The sequence below is a fragment of the Sceloporus undulatus genome, chromosome 6 (genome assembly GCF_019175285.1).
Source record: "Sceloporus undulatus isolate JIND9_A2432 ecotype Alabama chromosome 6, SceUnd_v1.1, whole genome shotgun sequence".
Taxonomy (NCBI): domain Eukaryota; kingdom Metazoa; phylum Chordata; class Lepidosauria; order Squamata; family Phrynosomatidae; genus Sceloporus; species Sceloporus undulatus.
In genome coordinates, this window is record NC_056527.1 from 54,996,692 (window position 1) to 55,022,204 (window position 25,513).

At 41.4% G+C, this 25,513-nt stretch overlaps 1 protein-coding gene across 2 annotated transcripts in view; it reads left to right on the top strand.

Annotated features, from left to right (window-relative positions):
- Positions 1 to 1,520: 1,520 nt before the first annotated feature.
- TMEM108 (transmembrane protein 108) overlaps positions 1,521 to 25,513 on the top strand; it is a 229,958-nt gene continuing 205,965 nt past the window's right edge. For both annotated transcript variants that reach the window (XM_042470995.1, XM_042470996.1), the window contains exons 1-2: positions 1,521 to 1,600; positions 21,717 to 21,845. The gene's annotated coding sequence lies outside the window, so the exon portion shown is untranslated. The remainder of the gene's footprint in view (positions 1,601 to 21,716; positions 21,846 to 25,513) is intronic.

A 25,513-nucleotide genomic window follows, 5' to 3' on the forward strand; every position in this document is an offset into this window, starting at 1 on the left:
GGGGGGTGGTGGTGAAAACATGCACTTGTGACGTACTTCTTAAAATACTCTTTAGCGACAACACCTGTTTTTCCTCATGAAGTTTTTCTCAGAATTTTTTTTTAAAAAAAAACAAACAAACAAACTATCCCAGCTAAATATGGGGCTTCCCATTTTGGCTCCATTATGGTTAATGGAGCGCTTGTAAATCCTGCCTCTAATCTCTATAATAACCTGTCCCTGCTGTTGCAAAGCCCTCATTCACATTCAGCTACATCTGCTGTTTGTCTTCCTCATACTTCACCATCCTCATCCCACCGAAAGGACCGCTGCGAGTGTCCCTCCTGGACACCTTCCTCTGTTTTCACAGCTGGGGCTGTTTTACCTGCATGACCCCCATTGACCTCACTGTTGTGAGTCAATAAGTGACAAATGTCTAATTCCTTGTGGGCCAACATGGCATAGTGCTTTGAGCCTTGGACTACGACTCTGGAGAGCAGGGTTCAAATCTCAGTTTGGCCACCGATCCCCACTTGCCCACCTTGGGCAAGTCACGCTCTCTCAGCTTCAGATGAAGTCCGTGCCAAAACCCCTGTGAAGAAACATGCCAACAAAACCCCAATGACGGGTGGCCCTGGCAGGGTGACCAGGTGTCAGACTCGCAAAGGAGGATGAGGCATCTGAAAATGTAGGACATTCAGAAAATGTTGGACATTACAAAATAAAAGCTAAAAACACTAATATTTTCTCGTAAGCAACCCATCCTCTGGTTTATTTGTTTTTAATTTCTTTTAATTAATCTTTTTAGTATGATTTTTTTATCAACAACAAATAATAAAACTTTTGTTTATATCCCACTTTTTGTTAAGACAAAGCGGTGTACATCATTAAAATAGTACAACAATATATACACAATATCCCTGTTTTATTGTAAGCCGCCTCGGTCCTAGTCATAGTAGGTGGGATATAGATAAAAGTTTATTATTATTATATAAATATAAATCCATGCTTCTTAGTCTTGCTCGAAATGGAAGGCATTTTGAAAGTCTACCCTGGACCTTGGGAAGTCACACTCTCTCAGCCTCAGAAGATGTCATCATGACAAACCCTAATACAGTACAGTATATTATATTCTGAAGAAACTTGTCAAGAAAACCCCATTACAGTATATATTCTCTTTAGGGTATGTGTGTGTGTGTCAGTCACACTCTATGTGTGGGGAACGACTTGAAGCCACACAACAACAGCAACAGGCATCCACACTGGAGGCATAATCCAGTTTGGAAGCGCTTTAACTCTTTGTCTGGCTCAAGGCTATGGAATTCTGGGAGTTGGAGTTTGTTGTGGGGCCCAACTCCCAGAATTCCATAGCACAGAGTGAGACAAAGAGTTAAAGCGCTTCCAAACCGGGTTATGTCTCCAGTGTGGATGCAGCCTCCTAGGAGCCGAATGGAATCGCTTTTGGGAAGCTGCGCTAGGATTGGCTCTGGCGCGTCACGTGACCGATGCTAGGCAACATGTGGGATTGGCCTCCCTGGTGGCATAAGGCTCCCAGGCTGAGGGTCTCTCTGTCAGAGTGAGGCGGATTCCTCACAGAGACACAGGCGGCGCTTCTCTTCAGGTAAGAGCCAGAGGGAGGGAGCAAGGCTTCCAGTTCCTGGCCGGCCCTCCCTTGTCCTTTCATATTACTCCTCTCAGGAGGAAGGGAGGGATGGATGGAAGGGGTGTGTTCAGGGCAAGGGGCCCCGGACGTCCTCCTTTCCCCGGGCGCGTCCTACATTTCCCAACCTCCTCCTCCTCCTCTCCAGGAGGAATTCAGAAGCATGGCATTCCTAGTTATATGAGTGTTTTTAAGGTCAGGGTGACCAGGCTCCTCCTTTTCCAGGACACGTCCTACATTCTGTCCAGGAGGAATTCCCCAATGTCCTCCATTTTGAACAGGACTAAGAAGCATGACTTTTATATTTACATGAGTGCTTTTAAGCTCAGGGTGACCAGGCGTCCTCCTTTTCCAGGAGATGTCCTACCTTTCCATTCTCCTCTCCAGGAAGATTGCAGAAGCATGGCTTTTATATTTATATGAGTGCTTTTAAGCTCAGGGTGACCGGGTGTCCTCCTTTTCCAGGACATGTCCTACTACAGTCCAACCTCCTCTCCAGGAGGAATTCAGAAGCATGGCTTTTATATTGATATTAGTATTTTGAGCTCAGAGTGACCAGGCGTCCTCCTTTTCCAGGACGCATCCTCCATTCCAACCTCCTGTGGTTGCATTTTTTGTCCTCCTGACTCAATGACCCTTTTCTTTTGTGGGAGTCCCAGAGACAAGATTTGCTTCTCTTTATGCTTTAAAAATTGATTTGTTGTTGTGGTGGTTATTGTTGTGTTGTTGTTGTTTGCCTCCAAGTCATTTTTGACTTATGGGGACCGTAAGGCAGTGAAACCCTTGGGGTTTTCTTGGCAAGGTTTCTTCAGGGAGGGTTTGCTTTGGCCATCCTCCGAGGCTGAGAGAGTGTGAATTGGCCTGTGGGTCACCCAGTCAGTTTTTATACAGTCTGAACATGTGCGTTTGTATGTGTTGGTGTGAATATATATGTGTTACTGTATATACTCATGTACGCATCTATAAATTTTAGCCAAAAAATGTACCCCAAAAGCCTGAGTCGACTTATCCACAGGTCAATGTAAGTACTATTCTTATGAAGGAGTCATCCTCTTTCTCTGAACAGAGTGGTAAAAGGTGAGAGCTTAGGCCATCCTGGCAGCACCAAAAAGAAGCATGGATCCTCTCTACTATGTGAATAGGAGTTCCCACAAAATCCTTCTGTTAAAATAAAACCTAGATCCAGAGCTCTTGTCTAAACTAGAGGTCTAAACCTTGTCTAAACCTTCATGTATCCAACCTTTAGGATGAGCACAAGCAGTTATGCCTGGCAGTTTTTTGGCACCATTTTCCTTTGCGTCATCCTTTACATGCCCCTTGATTTTACCCTTGACTTATCCATGGTTCATATCAAAATCCATAATTTTGGCCCCAAAACCTGCCCTCAACTTATACATGAGGTTGACTTACAGTTGAGTATATAGTTAAGTACTTTATGGGGATTTATAGTTGAGTATTTTATGGGGATTTACTAGCTAATTTGAGCACATTTATTCGAAGGGATGGAATAAATATGTCTAGGGCATCCAAAAAGGAGGAAGAGTCTGTACCACAGAAAAACCTGAATGACGCTCTCAATTTAGCAGCATTACATCTTCCCAGGAGTGACCCCCTGTGACCATCCTTGTTTGTACAAGTGTTTTTGTGCAAATGCTTTCAAAGTTATCTTCAATACACAGGCACTAAGCGAATTATAGAAAACGTACTTCTGGCAGGCCTGGATTTTAGAGATTCTTTAGATGCCAAGGATTCTGCAGGAAAATTTTTCAGGATTCGACGGCTGAAAAGAATCTATAATCCAGCTAAGAAGCCGAAAGTTTATTTCACACTTGTACATGGATGTTCTTGGCCTGCATGCCAGATACGGATAGGAAGAGAATACATGGGTGAGAGGATGGGAAGAAATAATTAATTTAAAAGCTATGAGCAAAATGTTAATGAAGATGGCAGCCTACTGAACAAACACATTCACCAGGAAACATAACACTAAATACAAAGATTTAAATAAGGCTTTATGTAATTTCCTGGGACTATCCATAATGAGTTTAGAATTGGAAGCATGAACATATTCCGACTTGGTTTACAGTGTCCTTAAGATTTCACCCCTAAGTGGATCTGTCAGGGAATATAAATCATGATTCAGCAGGGCTTATATATGACTGAGCAGAGATGCTTAGTTTCATGCTATTATGCCCTATTGAAATCAATGGCACAGCTGAAGTTAGTTGTGTCGAAGTCCCAGGCAAAACACTGAGATGACTCATATCTAATTTGTTCCATACATTTCAAGGCTTTATAATGACTAACCTTAGCTAGGTTAGGATTCATTTCTTCTTTTCCTGGATTGTACTCATTACATGGAAGTAAGGACATGAAAGGCTCCGTTTTGACAGGTAACTTGTTTTACGCAGTGCACAACCGGATTATTCTGGGATCCTATCAGCAAGTTATACATGGACCCCCCTTTCTGTTTCCTGCCCAGCATCTAATATTAAGTGAGGTGCTTCTGAAGCAGAAGTTTCAGATGGAGATTGGAACAGCTATTTTTGGGGGGCAGCTGACTAAAAGCTCTCCAGAATCCTTAGAGAAATTGACCACTTTATTGCTGATCTCATAGTCACTACAAGAACTGTCCTCCCTCCCTTTCCTCTGTTTTCTGGCCTAAACCAAATGGTTAGTCTCAACTAGAGTAGACCCACTAAATCAGTGGAGACTTCCTAACTAAAAACTTATATAAATTCCATTGTTTCATGGGTTCTACCCAAGTAGGGAACTAACTCTTGGTTTTAGGCTGCTATTCTTTCAATCAGTTACCTATCTGTAAGACCATCTCTCCTTTCTTTTGCCGTATTTCCAAAGTTTGACCAGAAGTTTGCAGTGAGGGACTTTGTTAAAAACTTTTCAATATTCCAGGTAAACCACGTCTGCAGGAATGTGTTTCAAATCCCTTTATAAATCTGTCTAAGCTAGTGATCCCCACTGTCAATTGTGGTAATGATCTCTAGAAATTATTTGGTACTATCTTATTCCCCCCCCCCCCTTTTTTTTTGGACACAGTAATGTACAAGATCCCTTGTGATAGTGGCATGAGTGCTTATTTTGTCATGAATAAGGAAATTGCTGCCTCTAGAGCAATGGCAACTGATTGTATCAAAGTCATTGGTACAGTGAACCTACTGTAGTTTGAACTATCCAAGGTGCTGATTCTAGTTCCCCAAATAAGTTAATCAACCAACAAATAAATGGTTAAGTAACACGAGGAGTCAGATTATGAGTAACAGTGGCTAAAAATACACACCTTTCTATGGTCACCAAGGTAAACAGCACCAACTCCATGGCTGGCACCACTTGGACAAAAATGTTGTAGACCTTGGATTTGCCACACACACACACACACCCTCGCACTGGCTCGCAGGTGTGGAATAGGAACGTTGGTTAGCAAGTATCCACACAGCGATGGAGACCCATTTCTCAATTAAAATGGCTTGCCGCAGGCATATGCTCTGTCTGGTAATCTCTGGCCGCAGTTCTTCAACCAGCAGCTCAGTCTTCTGGGCATGCATAACTCCTCCTTCCACTTTTCGACAGACCACACTGAAGGCACAAGAGTGTCCCAAAATTCAACTGTGTGGATATACCCACCACCTCCCAGGACTAGGCTTGTAAAAACACTGCATCCCACATTCCAAAGCTGTACTTTCAGTTACCTGGCAAAACATAACCATGCTTAGAAAACTTGCCCTGCAATGGACAATGCTGCTTCCTGCTCTGCCTTGCCATTCACACAGCCATCAAGGGCTCCACTTCATAAAGACACCTCAAAAGTGCAAATCTAAGCAGATGGGCACCATGAAATGTGAGGCAAATGCAGAGAGTGCATTGCAAATATGCCCAAATAGCATGAAAAAACACCCAATAAATAGGACCCATGACCCCAGCTGGTAGACCACTAGGCGATGAGAGTGGAAAAAGTGACAACGAAGCAGAGTCAAATCACCAAATGTAACAACGGAAGCAGAATGATGCAGATGTGCATCACTTGTTTGACATTTAAAAAAAACCCAAAGAACAATTGAACGAATTCAGAATGGCAGCTCCATTTTAAATCAATATGCTGGTGGTGTGAATGGCATTACGGTTAAAATACCACAGAGAGATTCAATTGTGATAAACGTTGTGAGAACTTCACTTCAGTGTCACATCAAATGGGATCTCTTTGTTATAAAAGGCTAAGTGTGAATGAGGCCTTGTATAGCTCCGTTGTTGTTTTGTGTCTTGAAGTCATTTCCAACTTATGGCAATACTAAGCTGAACCTATCAAAGGGGTTTCTTGGCAATATTTGGTCAGAGGGGATTTGTCATTGCCTTCTTCTGAGGTTGAAAGTATGTTACTTGTCCAGTAAGTTTCATGGCCGAGGTGGATTTAATCCAGCCCCTGGTGGTGCTGGTTTGGGACAGTGACAGTATCCCACTTTGGGAGTGGGCCATGTAGTCACCATGGCCCCAGCCTGATATTGGCTGTGTGCTTCAGCCCCTAGAGGGCTACTTTTGCCCTTTAGGCTCTAGCAGACGTTGTCTCCACCACATCACCAATTTGAAAAGCCACACATTTCCTAGCCATGGCCTAAATTAATTTGCTAGTCTCAACTTAACTAGCCCATTGATTTATAAAAGTATTCAGCATTAAGCCTCTTTTTTAAAAAAAGTATTAAAAGCAAAAATTAAAAGAGCCAAAAGATGCATAAAAACGCATATCAAGGGATTCTGTTCCTATTATGGTCAACTAGGATGTCCACAAATAGGGTATGAATATAGTAGCACTCCCTCTCTCTGACACTGAGAGGCACAATCCTCTCTGACATTGAGAGACATTAGAGGGAATATACAGGTCGAGTCTCAGTTGCTAGTTCCAAAATGAGTATGTCTACTGAATCAGATGCTGAATGAGATGTTCTGTGTCTTACTTGCAGAGCCCTTCTTATATGTTCTTATTAAGCAGTGTACCGGTATATACACTATTGGGGATGTGCACAACAGTGCATAAGATCTGGAATGGGCTAGTGATCCTGTGGTGATCCTGTACATGCAGAAGACCACAGGCTTAATTCCTGATTTTTAATTTCTGATATATCCAGTTAAAAAGAACTCATAGGAGGTGAAGGAGAAAATCGTTTCCTGAAATTCCAGAAAGTCACTGCTAGTCAGCAGAGCCAATACTGGGTTGTTTAACAGTAACTTGACCTAGTGTAACAATTTTTTTATGTTCACAAAGCAGTATTTTTGTCTCTGGGTTATTAAGTGAATGCTGATTTAACATGGTAATGTAACACTTTTTAAGACAACCTGCTCAAAGATCTCTGAGCTCTTATGACCTGTAAATGGCAGGAGATGGTGTGGAGGTAAATGATACCTCACTCAGCACTATGCCAGCACATGGTTGTTGACTAAACCCTCTTGCTGATGTCTGTAGACTTCAGTTGTCTAGTTTATCAGCCACACACTTACCCTGTTCCCAACAGCATAAGGAACTATATTTCAAATATTTTATATCAGAGGTGGGCAATTTTCATGGGTCAAGGAGCTAAATTTCATACCCCATTCTCCCCCCCCCCACCCCCAATACATGACCAACTTTACTGCAACATTTTGATGGCAGGAAGTAGTAGGGCAATTTTTCTTTTTCCTTTCCTTTTTAAAATTTTTAAATAATTTTATTAGAATATTTAAAAGAAGCAAATAACACATATAAACTCACAAGAAACATATAGACCCACATTAATACATGCTTAACAAAAGAGAAAGTATGTCGTTCCTTTACATAATAATTGCATAAACCCAGTTTTCCCTCCCTCCATCCAAAGTTTCTCTGATTTCGGATTTCTTAACTCTGTCCATTGTCCATATACCATCCAATCCATTTTCTTTCTTCCTTCTATTCCGTTGGTCCTCTCCTGTCTTCTTTCTTTTTGCTCATTCTGCTCTCCTCCTAGTAGGGCAATTTTTCCATGTAATTTATACCTTGAATTAAAGTAGAGTTTTATTTCCACGACAATAAAGGAGCAGAGTTATGCTTTAAAATATGACAAGTGCCCCTATGAATCTAGGAAAATGTGCACAGCAGCACAAGAATTTCAAATGTAGTGACAGGGGACAGGTGGCCACAATATTGGACAGGGGGGTGACACAACTATGGTGTGTGTGCATGCCTGCCTTTGAGAGCCAGTGTAATAAGTGGTTTGAGCACTGTACCATGACTCTGGAGACCAGGGTTCAAATCCCCACTTAGCCATGGAAACCCACCAGGTGACCTTGAGCAAGTCACACTCCCTTAGTTGCAGAGAAAGGCAAAGGCAGTGCTCCTCTGAACAAATCTTGCTAATAAAACCCCATGATAGCTTCACTCTAGGGCAGTGATTCCCAACCTGTGGGTCGGGACCCTTTTGGGGGTCGAATGACCCTTTCATGGGGGTCGCCTAAGACCATTGGAAAACACCTATTTAATTACAGTTATGAAGTAGCAACGAAAATAATTTAATGGGTTTGGGTCACCACAACATGAGGAACTGTATTAAAGGGTCACAGCATTAGGAAGGTTGGGAACCACTGCTCTAGGGTTACCATAAGTCAGAAACAATTTGAAGCCACACAACAACAACGTATCTCCCTTCAAGTCACTTGTCAACCTATGGTGACCCCATGAATTTCATGTTGGTTTTTGTAGACAAGCAATACTCAAAGATTGTTTTGCCAGTTTCATCCTTTGAAATATAGCCTATAGCACCTGGTATTTGTTGGTGGTCTTCTATCCAAATACTAAGCTGGACCGATCCTGCTTCACTTCCAAGATCAGACAAGAGCTGATGCCTATAGGATATTTGGACACTTGTGGCATATATAGACCATATATGTTGTTGTTGTTGTTGTTGTTGTTGTTGTTGTTTTTGTTGTTGTGTTCCTTGAAGTCAATTCTAGCTTATAGCAACCCCATCATAGAGTTTTCTTGGCAAAATTTATTCAATGAAAGTGCTCCATTGCTTTTTTCTTATCTTGAGAGATTGTAACTTGCTCAAGCTCACCTCGTGGGTTTTTATGTCTGCAAGGGGATTTGAACCCTGGTCTTCTGAATTCCTGATATGAAACTCAAGCCACTATAGCACACTGGGCAGAAGCATTTGTTTCTAGTCCCTGTTTTACAAAATAAATATAAATAAAAGCTGGATCTGAAATAATTCTGGTGTTTGCACGACAGATGTACAAGCCTAGCTGCTGGTTTTAGGTAGTGAATGTAGCCATTTCTATTTTTGACGTTGGTTTGATAGTCTGGATTCCTTAAAGCACTGGAAATCAGGTGTCACTATAAAACCAGTCTAATATTATTGCCTTTGCAGATCTGCTCCCCTCCCACAATTCTTCCCATTAGCCAGAGAGTGAGGCAACTGCCTCAGAGAGCAGATATGGGTTGGCATGAACAGAAAGCCAATTCTTAGTCATTTTCTTTGTTATTATTGTATTTTTATTGCCAGATATTTGTGCTATCTTCTGCCTTGATTCCAAAAGTAGTTTGGCTAGCTTTGCCTACTTTGCACCTTCACTTGTTTGAGCAAGCAGCAAATTTCTTGGGCCAATTCATCTTGCTGAAGAGAACACTGGGTTCTCGTTTTGCCTCAGCCAGACTAATAGATCTCTGCCTGTTTGGTTATCCTTTGCTGATCTCCCTTGACTGCCTGTCACTTGTATGCTGGAAATGCTTATTGTTTGGCTGCTGTTAAGAAACAAACTACCCGGAGAATAATTTGGTTAATTAGCATAAGCCCTGATGATAATAAAAAGCTTCATCCAGCCACTGTAAATGCATTCATTTTTGTGCATTACTCTTTCTCTTCTCTTATTTGGGTTAAGGTTATAGAGGACAATAAATGAAGCTAGGATGGACAACATACACTTATTTAGTTCCTTATCCACACTGCCTTAGTTACACAAGCCACTATTCCCCTTAAATCTGTGAACATAGGTTGGAAATCCAGTTTTCATTGCTAGATGTTGGAATCAATAGATGGACATCACTATCTTGTCCTCCTTTGATCTTCTTGGGACATCAATCTGACTACAGTAAAAGGTAGTGCTGGAATAGATAAAACATTGCACTTCTGATGGAGAAAGAGATACTGGTATAGCTCCATTGCTTATTTGAGAGTATGCGGTGTTGCCACGAGCAAACACCCTGCGCTTGTCCCCAAAATAAATGTCAACCTGCTAAAAATTACCTGCAGCTACAGGTAATCTTAACTGTGTGGTGAATGAAACAGGCTAGCCAACAAGCCTTCTATTATAGAGGGCTCTTGGGGGCCATAGCAACAGCATTTGTTCTGGCCTGCTTACTCCATCTGTAAAAATTCCCTCCCATATGTGTAAGAAATCTGGCTGTTTCCTTCAGATACTCTGGTGTTTATTTGAGTGATTTTCCAGTGAATGGGTGATGCAGGATCCTCTGCTCAAATGGGAGCACAGAGCAGAACTGTGCCTGGTGCTTTAACAACATATGAATATGGAGAAGGGGCATATTAAAAAGATATAGTGTTCCTTTCTGATTTGAGTTGTCTTGTTATTACTGTGAAAAGGGTGTTGCAAAACTATGTGGATGGCAGTTAGTCAGAAAAAGTTCACAGCTAGACTGGTTTATCTTCTGCCACTATTTTCAGCCAAAGCTGTTCTGTTATATAGCTTTCCCTAGGATTATGCCTCTCTGTATAGAAGAAAGCTTCACCTCTTATATTCTTACTGAACCTTGCAAAAAGTAGGAAACATTGTTCTTCTTTTTCTCAGTCAATAACACACCAAAACATTACTCAACACAAAGCAGACTAAGATTATTATTTTTTTAAATGGAGAAGAAGCCAGAGGCAGCACAACCCTATACAGATCTACTAGGAAGCAATTCTCATTTTTTTCAATGGTGCATACTTCTAGCTGAGTGTGTACAGGATTGTTGCTATGAGGAACAAGCCAAGTATATTTGCTGGGATATTCAAAAGCAGTTAAAGCAGCAAGTAGAAGATTAACATGAAACTGGTGTTGCAGAATGACGGAATAGTTCTTCTTGCGCCTGAAGAATGGTGGGCAAGAAAATTACTTTTCTTCCAGCATAAAAAGTGTGAAATAACTACAGTGTCTCATCTCTCACAATGGCCAGCCATCAGCCATTCCAATCAGAGGTGGGAAATTTCCTTTGAAGCTTGTTCGTTTACTTTATGGCATCATTGCAATAAAATGGCAGGGGTGCAAGAGGGTATGAATTTTCACACACTACTGAAGGTAAAGCTGTCTTGCCAATGAAATGTTGAGATTCAGTTTTGTCTACAAGTCATGGGAGTTTGTAAGAGCTATAGTCCAAAGTACTTTTTTCAAGCTCTAATTTTCTTTCTCTACCCTGCTCTGTTCAACACATACACTGCACTGAAATGAGTAATAGAGTCTAGCTATTGTTGGACTACAACGTCCAGAAGTCCCTAGCTGGGGTAGCCAGTGGTGAGAAATGCTGGGAGCTGCAGTCCAACAGCACCCAGAGCTTGGAAGCCATGCAGGGTCAGTCATCCCTGGTTAGTACTTGGATGGGAGACTGCCAGGGAATAATACCAGGTGTTGTAAGATAACTTTCAGAGGAAGTAACTGGCAGAATAACCTTTCAACATGAAAGACACGTGGAACATAGAGTCATATGAAGATGAACCTCAAATTCTGAAAAGCAAGGTGGAAGGTGCAATAAGAGAAATGGCAAAAAAACCAAGTCTCCAGGAACAGATGATATTCCATTTGAAATGCTGCAATCTACATTGACAGAGTCAGTTCTTATGCTAACAAACATATGTCAGCAGATATGGAAAACAAAACGATGGCCAGCAAATTGGAAGTGGTCATTATACATCTCCATTCACCAAAAAGGAGATACAAAAGACTGCAGCAACTATAGGACCATAGCATTGATCTCATATGCAAGCAAAATTATGCTCAAAATTCTGCAACATAGACTTCAACCATACATGGAAAGAGAAATTCCAGAGGTCCAACTGGTGTTCAGGAAAGGAAGAGGCACTAGGGACCATATTGCAAACATATGATGAATGATGGAGCACACCAGGGAATACCAAAAGAATGGGGAGAGCATCTATGAAAGAAATAGAAAAGATTCTAAAATGCAAAGATATACAACTGAGCACAAAAGTTAAAATCATACAACCATTGTATTCCCTATTACCAGGTATGGATGTGAGAGCTGGACAGTTAAGAAAGAAGATAGGAAGAAAATCAATTCATTTGAGATGTGTTGCTGGAGAAAAGTGCTGAGGATCCCGGATCCCATGGATGGACAGCTAAAAGGACAAACAAATGGGTTACAGAACAGATCAAGCCAGAGATCTCCCTGGAAGCCAAGATGAGAAAACTGAGGCTGTCGTACTTGGGACACATCATGAGAAGGCATGACTCATAGGGAAAAAACAATAATACTAGGAAAGGTGGAGGGAAATAGAAAGAGGGAAGGCTGCATGATAGATGGATGGATTCTATTAAGGAGGTCATGGGTATGGGTTTGCAGGAATTAAGCAGAGCAGTGGAGGACAGAGGTTCTTGAAGATGCCTCATCCATAGGGTTACCATGGGTCCGGATCAACTCAAGGGCAATAACAACAAAATGAGTTTTGTGGCTAAGAAGCATCTCAAACCTGGACCTCCAAGTTCCAATCTAATACTCTGACTTCTACACTGCACTAGCTTTAGTCTAAAATGGGCCACTTTGCACAGGGATAAGAGGAGGATGCCACCTGCAAGCATCTGAATGTCTCTCATGCTGTGAAGTTCTTGTCATAAGAACAATTACAGGTGGATTTATGGAATAAGAAGCTCCATGTGATAGAAATAGGAAAGCTCATTAGAGGAGCAAGGTTGACATAACAAACAGCTTTCAACTTAGACTCTTAGCAGTGCTAGCAGTGCTGAAATGCCAGCCTGACTGATGCTGTTTCACAGAGTAGTGCCATGCCATGTGGCTCAGCTTGAATAGGATAATTGGAGGAGTCTTTTCTCTGCAGCAGCAGCAGCGGTGAAGGTAGCAGCTCCTGTCCGATGACCCGATCAAAGTCATGTGCTCATTATGGCATCCTCTGTGCGTCATAAATAAGTTGGTTGCAGAGGTTGGCTGCCAGTAATTCCCACAGCAAGCCATGCCCACTGCAGTCAGTTTTTGCCGTTCAAAACAGCATTCAGATTACATCAGACTGTCTCTCACTCTCCACACACCTTGCCAATTTGAAGTATTACCAGACAGGCAGATTGCCTCTGTTTCACAAGGCATTACAGTGCTTTGACAAGGCATAGACAACAGCATCATAAAGAACCTTTGTCAAAACGTCGTCCTACTGTGTAGGCTGTAGGCAAAATGGTTTGTGTTGAAAGAAGATGTAGCTTGTGTGCAAATTTCAGCAGACTGTACGAAGAATAGTTTTCCTCAGGTAACTTCTAGCACAGTCAGAGCTACGGTAATAATAATATCCTGGCTATTGCTCTGTAGATTTTTATAGTGGCACATGTGGCACATAGTATGTCTTGCAGATATTTGGAAATTATGCAGTTGACTGAAAATATTGAGTTTTTAAGAATATATTTAAATCATAGCCTGCCCATTATTGTTATTTAGCTAGGTGCTTATATTCACCATGGAACTATCTTTTTGTGGTGGTGGAATTGCATGATGCAGTGAGGCCAGAGGCTATGCTGACAGTATTCCTGCTACTAGTTGGGCCTCCCACATCAGACAAGCTTTTGCTGAGGAGTCAGACTAAATGTGTCATATAGCAACTGGGCATTGGTAGTGTGGCAGGAGGGTAAGGGTGATTGAGACAATGGTAGTGGTACTTTAGTTAATTCTTGTTAATACTGTGCAGAAGGTACCAGTAAACCACTTCTGAATGTCTTTTAGCATGAACACCCATCTTATGACACATTCTAAACTAAAACAAGAGCTAATGCTGGAAGATGAGGTTAGAAGGCTTTCAGCCAGCTGTGCGGGAAGAACAGAGTACAAGTATGAGTAACCCCATGTCTAATAAAGCAACTAGCCTCAAGGTGAAAGGATATTCAGGTGTTGATATGCTCAGAGGTGAAAGAAAAGTCCAGAGCTTCCCAACACAGAAAATGAAAGGTCATAAGTATGAGTCAGAGGAAGCTGGACATTATAAAATAAAATTGGAATGTATAACTATAGCAACACATGGGGTGAGCTAATGTAAACTGGAAAGGGATAATTTCAGTCAGATAATTACACAGGATAGCAGATAATTACTCATTAAAGGAAAATCTAAGAAGAAATGGGGTCGTGTCAATAGTGAGAGAGAGACAGTAAAAGCAGTATCGGGATATAATGCAAAGTCTGGTCAAATAATATGATAAGGCTTTAGAGAAAAATGATCAGCAACCATAAGCCATGATTATGCCCCAACTACAGAGGCAGAAGAAGATGAAATAGAAAGATTCTGGATAGCCATCCAAGAGGAAATAGGCCTCATATCAAAATATTGATAATCACAGGTGATTGAAATGCAAAAATAGGCAACACAGTAGAACTAAACATTGTAGGAGAATTTGGCCTAGGATTACATACCCAATTTTGTGAGGCTAACATTTTGTTCATTACAAACATATTAATCAAGCAACCAGTGTGACAGATATATACATGGATGTCATCTGATTAGCCTCTCTGAGTTCCAGTTCTGAGAAAAGAGCAGGGTACAAATAAATACTGTTGTTGTTGTTGTTGTTGTTGTTATGGTCAATACATAAATCAAATAGAATTCATAATTGGAAACAGAAGATGGAGAAGCTCCATTCTTTCTGCAAAAACAAGACCAGGAACATATTGTGGGGCAAATAGTGAACTGATATCAAAAATTACAATAAAACTAACGAAGTATACTAAATCAATCAGTGTACCATTGTACAACATTGTACATTGTAGAATATAAAGTCCATAAAAATAATAGATTTGCCTTATAAGCCAAATTGACCAGGAGCTGAAAAAGTCTGAACCAAAACCAGGGAAATTATCAGGGAAGAATGAAAAAAGATACTATCTGTAGCCAAAAGGAAAGAAAATATCATTGGATGACAAATTAAAGTTTTCAAATAGTTAAGGATGGGCAGGAAGCAGTAAAAAGTGACAGAAATAGGATCAGAATCCTCAACTCAGTTGTTCGGTGACTTGCATGAAGGATCAAAGGAACTAGTATAATAATCAATGCCAAGAAATAGAAGACAACAAAAATGTAGGACAACAGACCTCTCCCACAAAAATCAGAAATGAAAGACCAAGAGCGGGGATGCTATATGACCAACAGAGGAGTTCACTGTCTGATCAAGAAAAATAAAAAGACAATAGAAACAGTACACTGAAGAACTTTGTAAAAGAGATGAAAGGATGACAGATTAATATAAGGAAGAACATTTTGTCAATGAACCCATTGTTTTAGAAAAAAAGGTGAATGGATCTCTTAAACCTCTTGGGAGAAATAAATCAGCAGAATCCAATAACATACCAATAGGACTCTTTCACCCTACAAATGTGGCCAAAAGTACACTAGCATCAGTTTGGTTTCTATGGAGGGTTTAGGCTTGATTTGCTATGAAAAGGCTATTGTACGTTGGACACATCAAGAAATGACATGACATTTAAAAAAACGGTGATGCTTGCTAAGGTAGGAGGACATAGTAGAAAGGAAGAGCATGCTACTTGTGGATAGATGCCATAAAGCAGGGGTAGGTAACCTGCGGCCCGCGGGCTGGATGCGGCCCAGCGAGGCCTTGGGACTGGCCCCAGCCTGGTCCTGCCACTGATTGCCACCGGGGCCTTTGGCCTCTCGCGCGCAGGGGCAAGGGGCGCAATTGTCTATAGACGCCTCAGAAACATGCATTTATATTAACATTTTAAAAAAAATCAGCAATTTTTTTTGTGTGTCCTCCACTTTTTTTAAAAAAAGTGTCCACCATTTGAAAATGGTGTCATACATTTGTCCTGGTTTATTTATTTATTTAAAATTTATTTAAATTTTTTTTTTTGCCTTCGCCCCCCCAGTTGTCTGAGGGACAGCAACCCGGTCCCCGGCTCAAAAAGGTTGCCTACCCCTGCCATAAAGGAAGCCTCAGCTCTGAGTTTGCAAGACCTGAGCAAGGCTGTTGGAGGTCTCTCATCATACCATCACTATGACTTGACTTGACTATAAGTCAGTGACAAATGACAACAATTATACTCCATGCACTTAAAGCAGAATACATAGCTCTTCTCCTTCATTTGATACACACAACAACTTTATGATGTAAGTCAGAGTCCTTTAAGGAGTGCTTATCCCAAAGCCACTCAGTGAGTTTTATGGTGTTGTCAGGGGCTTGAAGTAGGCTCTCTTATATCCCAATCCACCATAGCTATTAACACCACACTGGAATATTAATAATTAGTCATGTTCTCTTTTTTCTCTCTTAAGGTTTATGTGCATTTGAAAGACAAGAAACTGTTGTCCGCCTTCAAGTTGTTTCTAACTCATGGTGACTGTTGGAAGATTTTTGCATTCTCTTTCCTTCTCCTTAGATAGATAGGGAATTCCTGCATGCAAATTCTCCTCTCTCTCTCTCTCATTCAAACTAATCATGTGACTTAGGTCCTTTGGGACTAACAGACATTATCTCAAAATAATTTCAACTGAGCTGTCGTGTTTCCATCTTCCTGCTCTCTCAACTTTCCTTGGAAAGATGGTGAGATAAGTATTTCTTTGACCTGAACTACTCACTAGCTACATTAGGATATAGCTTTTATGTAAATATAGATTAAAATTATTAGTAAACTTTTGTTTTAAACTACAAGCTACATGTTGGTTGTTTTTAGAGTTAGTCTCAGTTCTTAGGGAAACGTAGGGCCCGAACAGACAGGCCCAAATAAAGCTGATTCAGGTCACTTTGGAGGTATGCTATTTAAATGATGCATGCGTCCTAAGAGGCTAGAAGCTATCAATGAGCTCTTAACAGTGCAAGTCCCTAGGTGCAAAACATTGCCACTGAGGCAGTCATATTATTGGCAGTCACATGGTGTCAGAGTCCTCTCCTTTACTCCTGTCCCCCTCTTCTTTATTCCCAAGCAACCAGATGACTTTTATTAGAAAAATTATTTTCTTTTAAAAAATAAACCAAACAAATGAAATCTCAGTAGCAGAGCTCCAGAGTTGCATGAAACAGTGAAAATAAATAATTAAATTAAATAAAAACCGAGAAGACATACTGGGTAGGGCAGAGAGGCAGGGTTAAGGGGAAGGTCAGAAAGCAAGTGTAATGGCAGCATTGACACGATTGAAAATTGCGGCAATTCTAAAAACAGGCATAATTCTTTTACCCTGACAAGCGCAACTGAGGCGAGAACAGGGCTCATCCAGTAAAGCCTGTATAGTGCATTACAGTAATCCAATTGAGGTGTAACTAAGGCATGTGTCACTATAGCCAACTCAGACCTTCCAAGGAAAGGGTGCAGCTAGCACACTAAATTCAATGGTGCAAATGCACTCCTGGACATTGCAGAAACATGAGCATTCACAAATAAAGTAAGTCCCCCTCGCTCCCCTCCCCTCTGATGCCTGAGACAGCTGTCTAAGGCATTGGAGGGGCCAGAGGGAACTCACCCAGCTCTTCCCCTGCCTCCCCTGCCTCTGGAGTCAGTTAAAGGGGCCAGAGGGCGAGGGGATGAGGAGAAGCAAGGACACCCTGTTTCTCTTCATCCCCCCATCCTTTGGTCCCTACCCAGAGCTGGCTAAAGGAACAGGAGGGGGGATGAATGAAATGAACGAATGAAAATTTATTTCTAGACCGCTATTCCTTGCAGATCACAGCAGTTCACAAAAAGCATCATCAGAAAACAATACAAAGTGACAACCCATAGCCCAACAGTGCAAAAACCCACCCATACCATTTAAAAGCAATACAAAAAACTTCTAAAAACATTCCATACAATCATTCAATTTAAAACCAATTAAAACTCGTATAACAAATTAGCTGGATCGAACAAAATGCACAGGGGAGAGAAAGGATAACATCAAGGCTTGATGGAAAAGAAAGGTCTTCAGATTCTTCCTAAAAAGATCTAGAGAGGTTGCTGAGCGGAGCTCATCAGGCAAAGAGTTCCAGGTCTGAGGGACCACGATGGAAAATGCCCTTTGTGAAGAAGACACAAACTTTGCCTTAGGAACTCTTAATAGATGTTTTCCGCCCGATCTGAGAGTGTGGGGCGGACTGTATGGGGATGATGATGAGGAGGAGGCACACCCTCTTTCTGGCTGCTCCCTCCCTCTTGGGCTTTTTTTTCACCACCAAGGAGTGCACACCAGCGGGTTTAACATTCACAAACATTAGAAACCGTGAATGCTAGGTCTGCGAATCCGGAGTGACAACTGTATACCCAGTCTGCAGACCTATTTCCAGGGAGATTGTAATCTTATCCAACATAGGTTGAATCCAGGAGTATACCTAGTTTGCAGACCTATTTCCTGGGAGAGTGTAATCCTATCCAGCACAGGCTGAAACCCTGATCAGCCTTGTAACTGACCAGGAGCACTTTTGTCTTGTCTGATTTAAGCTTCAACTTGTTTGCCCCACCCAATCTATTATAGCTGCCAAATACTGGTTTAGCACAGAAACAGCTTCCTTAGAATTAGGTGGAAAAGGATAATAGAGCTCCTTTAGGCAAATTGGGAGCATGCCTTGCTGGAGCAAGGCATTATATACCCCTGTTATCCATCTAGCCAATCTCCTGGCCTCTGATAAGCCAGGAAGGACAAGGATCTAGCATACATATGGTGGCTCTCACCTCTCTAAGGACCCTGCCCACATACCCAAGCTGTACAAGTTGACAACTATTCATTAACACTGCCAAGGTTACACCCACAGGATCTGTATTAATTGTAGCATCCAAGTCAGAACAAATCTGAGTGGTTTTATCAGCAGAGTACTTAGTAAATTGTTAACAGCAGGCTATGAAACGGTCTAGATTCTGCTCTATTAGTGCATGGTGTAAAAGGCTCCTAATGAAGTGAAACAGCTCCATTCAGCAGCTCTTTACAGACATAGTGGTGGCAGGGAAAAATATGTTTCTGCTGCCTGCATTGCCAGAGAGTAGGTCCTCAAGTAAACTCTTGCCTGAGAGACATTTTCTGCCAATGTCGCTCTAGTCAATGTCTCACTCATTTTATTGCTGCCAGCTCCTTAAGAGAACCAGGAGGCTGGTTGAGTTCTGCTCAGTGAAAAGAGACTCTTGGGAGTGATTGTGTCTACCAGCCTAATAATTTTCTTGTTCCAGAGGTCAACCAGGGTATTGACAGAATTACTCGCTGAAACAACTCCCCAAAAGCCATCAGGAATACATCTAGATTCAAATGCTTCCCGGAATGGACCATCTTAATTGGTTTCCCCACTTCTGCAGAGACTCTGAGTCCCAATGAGTCTAAACCTGACCAGGTAGTGGTCTGTCCATGACAACAGAACTATAGAATGTCCCTCCACTCCCAGATCACTACCATCCCATCTCACACAGAAGATAAAATCCACAGACTGTGCCCAGCAACATAAACAGAGCCTGACACTACTTAGAACAGACCCATGGTTCTCATAGTGACCATGAAGTCCTGAGGTACTCCTGAAAGGGTAGTCTCAGCATGGATGTTGAAGTCCTCCAGAACCACAAACCAAGGGGATTCCAACACCAATCCTGATACCATCCCGACTAGCTCAGGAAGGGAGTCTGCTGGACAGCAGTGTGGGTGATACACTGAATTCCTAATTTGTCCTGGCCACCCAGATTCAAACCTTTCAGACTGTGAAATGGGGCACCTGATGGAATCATGAGAGACCACTGCAAGCTCCCCATCCCCAAGATCTCACCTGCTGCTGCAAAGAGGAATTTGGAGGGGCAAAGTTGAGAGAGATTAACCCCTCGCCCCCAGTTCATCCAACCAGATCTTTGTAATACAGCCCAGATTGGCATATTAATCCAGGATTATGTTCTAGACAGCAGTTGTTTTCCCATCTATCATTAAGCATCAACATTTTCAATCTAGGTGGACTGTTGACATGGCTACCCAAACTAATTGGAACAGAGGGCAGTTTTGGAACAACCAATACCCTATTTTGGGTTATTTTCCCACAATGACGTACTTGCCCTCTCTTACTATATCTTCCTTTTCCCTGTACTGCTGGAAGGGCTGCTCCATGAGTCCCACCATCTCCCTCCTGTTTCTCACAAAACATAAATCAGTAGGAAATACCTTCCTTTTTTACCATTGAAAAGCTATACATCATAATTGGCCCTTATTCTGGCAGGTAGATATCAATAAATAGGCCTTTGTGGTTGCCTGAAGTCACTCACCCCATAAGCAAACGTAGACATAGTAAAAGTCATCTCATTATGTATTTGAGGAAGGGTGTGTGTGTGGAAGGTCAAAAATTAAAAATGCAATCTGGACATGTCTAATCAGAAGTAAGTCATGCTGAATTCAGTGGAACTTACTCCCATGTAAATGTAAGGATCAGTCAATGAAATGATTAAGTTATGTGTGAGGGTATGTCAAGAAACAGTTTTTCCTTAAATTACTGGGTCAATGTCATGAATAGTCACTTTTCCCCTACACTTCTGTGTTGAGAGCCAATATGGTGTAATGGTTTGACAAGGACTCTGGAAGACAAGGGTTAAAATCTCCATTTGACCATAGGAACTCATTGGGTGACCTTGAGCAAATCACTCTCTCTCAGCCTCAGAGGAAGGCAGTGTCAAACTCCCTCTGAACAAATGTTGCCAAGAAACCTCCGTGTAAGATCATCACAAGTTGGAAGCAACTTTGAAGACCTTACCTACCTTACCAACCTACATATGCTATGTTGGCTTCCATTTTGTTTTCAGGCACAGATTGTGGTGATAATTAAAACCCCTTTATGGGAACAGAATACTGTAACTAAAGGACTGCTGTCTGTCACTTGAATCTGCTTGCCTACTGAAATAATTGGGACTGGGGAAAGGGTCTATTCTGCAGCCAGTTCTATAAACCTTTCCTGAAGGAGACTTCTCTGGCCATATTTAATGGACTTTCATAGTCAAAACCTTCAATTTTAGGAAGGCTTTGTCCATAAGTGGTTGCTCATTTTTAAAAAAATAATTTAAATTGCTATGATTAAATCATTTTAACAGCTATTTTGTTCTCTTATTCCCTATGCTGTTTGGTGTTTTATTCTATGGCTGCTTTATAGTATTTATTGTTGTCACACTGCTTATTAAACTGGTTAATTTATTGTTTTAAATTAAACAATAAACTTGAGACAGCTGCTGAAGAAATCAACAGCAGAACATGGGTTATTAGTTTTTTGTGGGGGTTTTTGTGTCTGTGGCCATGTTCTGGAAGAGTTTGTTCCTGACGTTTCGCCACCATCTGTGGCTGGCATCTTCGCATTCCTGACGTTTCACCAGATGCTGGCAAAAAGTCAGGAATAAACTCTTTCAGAATACAGCCACATAGCCCAAAAACCCCACAAAAAACTATGGATGCCAGCCGTGAAAGCCTTTGACTTCACATAGATTATTACTTTGGGGTGTTTTAATCCATTGTTCTTGGCTTGTACATGATAGCAAGATAGAAAGTGGGAGAAACCAAACTGAATCCTTCCACAGTTAGTATCACTGTAAAGTCAAGAAAAATGGACTATTGTGCATTGTCATGATGGTGGTGAGTTTGCCCTGCTTTTTTTCATGAATATATAAGCCTCAAAGAAATAGGATGGGAGTGATTTCCAAAGTTGTTATCTTATCTAAATTTTACCAGGGCAGGGGTGTGTGTGTGTGTGTATTTGTGTGTGACAATACTGGTACTTAAGGGACCAATATTACTGTCCTGTCATTGCAAATGGGTGAAGAGTGAAGGATGAAGAAATGGTGGCTTGCTAAAAATTTGCTCAGTGAATTAATTTGTGCACAAGTATCCTGATATAAACATATATTCTTTCAACTTTTCAGGCTGTCTCGCCAGGTTGTAGTTTTAAGACCAAGCAGAGTGCTAAAACCAGCATTAAATGAGACAGAGTAGAACCAATGGATTATAAGAATGAAGATGTGAGTGAGAGCTTCCACACACTTCACCCCAAGGTATTTTTAAGGCCATCACTTTTCTTTTCTTTTTTTTTACATCTCTTGTATGTGAAGTGGGGTAATACAATGCTTGTTTCTTTTAAAGTAAAAAAGGCATGGTACACACTGGCCTTTTGCGCCATGTCGGTGCCAATTCTAGGGTTAGGAACTGCGTGGAAACTGCATGGTTTCTAACCCTACTATGGCGCGGCACCATCACAATGGCGGCATCCCGTGTACATGGGCGCCGCCATTGTGACGTAAGCACCGCGCGGCATCTACATGGCGCTGCGCATTGCTTACGTCATGAGTGTGCCAATGGCGCACTCGCGACATCACTGCAGCACAACAGAAAGAACTCCTTAAATACCAGGTTCTTTTTGCTCCGCAGTGGCGATGCACCATTTGGGGGTTGTGCTGTTCCTGCAGAGCAAAAACGGGCGCCAGCAAGCTGCCGTTTCTCGGCGGTCTGTCCTGCGCCAAAGTTTAGATGTATTTAACTAAGGCTGCATTTGCACTGCAGAAATAATGCAGCCTTAGACAGAGAAACACCACAACACCTACAGCCATTATAGCAAATGGAAGGGAAGGGATTTCATCTTGGAGCAAGTAACCTCATCTACTGTAATATACAGTGCTCCCTCGGGTTACGAAATTAATTCGTTCCGCGGCTAATTTCGTAACCCGAAAAACCTTCGTAAGCCGAATTGCCATAGGCGCTAATGGGAAAAAAAGCCGCGGCTCTGCCGCGGCTCTGCCGCGGCTCCATTGAAAATAGCGCCGGCGTTTTTTCGTAACCCGAAAAAACGCTCGTAACCCGAAACAATAAATCCCTATGGGATTTATTCGTATCCCGAAAAATTCGTAAGCTGGGTAATTCGTATCCCGAGGTACCACTGTACTCTATCATTGCTCCAATCTCTCCTCCAATGGTTGCTAAGACTTAATATTTGCCAGGACTCCGAGACCAGTAAAGGTCTAGCTACCCAGTACTGTGCCCTTACTTCTAAACCCAAGAAGGTTAAAGGCATTGTGGGAGAATTTGCAATTGGCATATTTTTTATTTCTTAGGCTAATTGGGTCCAGAGTGATGCTCTAGTCGAGTTATCAAATTGTGGAGTGGCACTCTATAGCTTCCACTGGATTAAGCATGCTCCAGTATTTTTGGACTCACGAAAATTAGAGTGCTGTGAATGGAGATATGTAGTCCAGAGCATATAGGACGAGCATTTTCTCTTTAGACTGTGGATTAGCACAATGGAGACAATAATAAAGAAATGTTGCTGGAAAAAATATAAAATGCTTTCACCAGCATCTTTTTTGATGCCCATTGATTTTGGAACATTTGCTGAGAGTCTCGAAATAAATACTGTACTTGTTTTTTCCTCAAGCTGGCATGCACTGCAGCCAAATGGTTGTGTTTTAAATTCAGTTCACTGTGAAATTGATGATACTGTGTGAGAGTAGCCGTTACTTCATTTCCTAGGACAAATACATTTATGCAGTCACTTAACATCTTTGAAGAGCGACTGTGAAAAATTGTTGGGAATAATCTTGTTTTTTGTTTGGGTTTTGAAAAAAAATTATGTGTTGTATTGAGATCTTAGAAATCAAATTGGAGTGCACATTGGTTGATGTGTGATGGCTGTTGTTCTTTGAATATATACATTTGTTACTTTGAATAGCCTCAGCCAGCAAAATCTCTTGGACTAGCGCTGACTTGCCCCCAAATTCTCCTTCAGCTGTATTAAATTTCCTCATCCATTTCCTCTCACTGCTTCTTTGTTTTGGAATTCAGTCCATGAACAGCAAGGGGTAAGTAATGTGTGAGGTAGTTGGATGGAACAAGAGAAGACCTGTGGCGCTATAGCGCCTTTTTCCGCCTTCAGGCGCCAGATCATCACCCAGTTCTGCCACGAAGCTTTTGGTTTAACCCAAAACTACAGTTGGGGAATATTAACAAAGCAAGCAAATCTCACTGAATTCACTGATACTTACTCTTTAGTAAGTGCATTTAGGATTGCATTCTTAGTACAGGTAATTACATGTGCCCATATATACCAGGTGTTGTAGGTTGTATTTCAGAGGAAGGAAGTAACTGGCAAAACCACCACTGAATATTCCTTGCCTAAGAAAACCCTATGAAATTCATGGGCTCACCATGTTGAGTTGAAGGCACACACACATATTCATTTCAAGTCTTCCTCATTCTTCTTCTGACTCTCTTTTATCTCCCATCCACCAAAATATAGACCATGAGCTTCAGGACAGTGAGGGATCTGCCTTCGTTATTTTTGCTATTCTTGTCAGTTGTTATCTATAGATATGTAATTAAATATTTAAATAAAAAAAGAAAATAATGCTATTACACGTTTCACCAAGAAGGGATAAATTCCAGGAGCAGTGCTAACTAGATGTTGACTTCCTTTTGAAGGGCTCCCCAGAGACTAGTGTTGCCAGGTGCTGGAAAACTTTTCTTTGCATATAGACTGAACAAAATGCCTAAATAAACAAATCTGTGTTTGAGGGGTGTGGGACCTTCTCAAAGAGAAAAATTGTGCATCATGAAATTTGTGAATGTTGGCAATGTGTTGATTTTACAGAGAAATACAAGGCTGGGTTAACTGAAAACACTACTTTAGTTTGGTATTTAGTAGAACACCAACTTCATAGCTACATCCTGCTATAATTTCAAATGTCTCTTATTGATATTTTGAAAACTTGGCAATATTACCAGAAATTACATAGATTTGTAACATTTGGGTTAAATTATATAGTATCAGTTGAGTGTAAGCAGAGGCCAGATCCATTCTGGCAGGGGGGATTTTGGAACTTGTAGTCTCAAAAAACAAAATTTTCAAGAAGTCATAGTGATGATTAGAATAACACTCTTACCAATGACAAATCCAGTGCTTCACATCAGATTCTTGGAGACAGTCATATGCCACACACACACACACACACACACACACACACACACACACACACACAATGTCCTTTCTCCTTCACTTCTCAGTTCTCCCCCCCCCCCCCCCCCCCCCCCCCCCCCCCTTTTTTTTTTCCTTCTTCTCCCTTTCTTCCCCCCCCCCCCCCCCGCTTTCTAGTTGTTGTTTTTAAATGATCCAATAATGTCCATGTTGCTTATATCATCTTTCTCTGACAGCGGGTGAATGAGTAAGTAAGTATGCCACCTATCTCAAACGCTGATGCATCTTCCCATTAATGGCACTTCAGGGAGCTTCAGCTATTCCATTGCTACTGGTCAGAGCATTCATAACAATACCAATATGTGTTTACAGAATGCATATTGTTCAAAAAGTTAGTTAGATGCAGAGCATGTTCCCAGCTGTGTAATTTTTCTTGGTATATATCTTGTACTGCAAAGGCTTGTTAAATAGGCCTCATGTGATGTTACTGGAAACATTCTCTTCATAATCTATCATCTTTAAACTGTGGCAGCCAGAGTGTCTTTCTTCCTTTAGCCTTTTTTGTCTCTTCATCCCTAGTGGTAAGTTTGGCCCCTTTTCTCACAGAACACATTATAAGTAATGCCTGAAGTGAAATGATTGAGATAGCAAGTAAGATTTTGCACACGGAGTACATCTACTCTTTCTCTCCTGCTGCATGAGGATGTCTTAGAAGAAGTAATTAATTCTTCATGAGACAAATAATGATGGGCTTGGTTT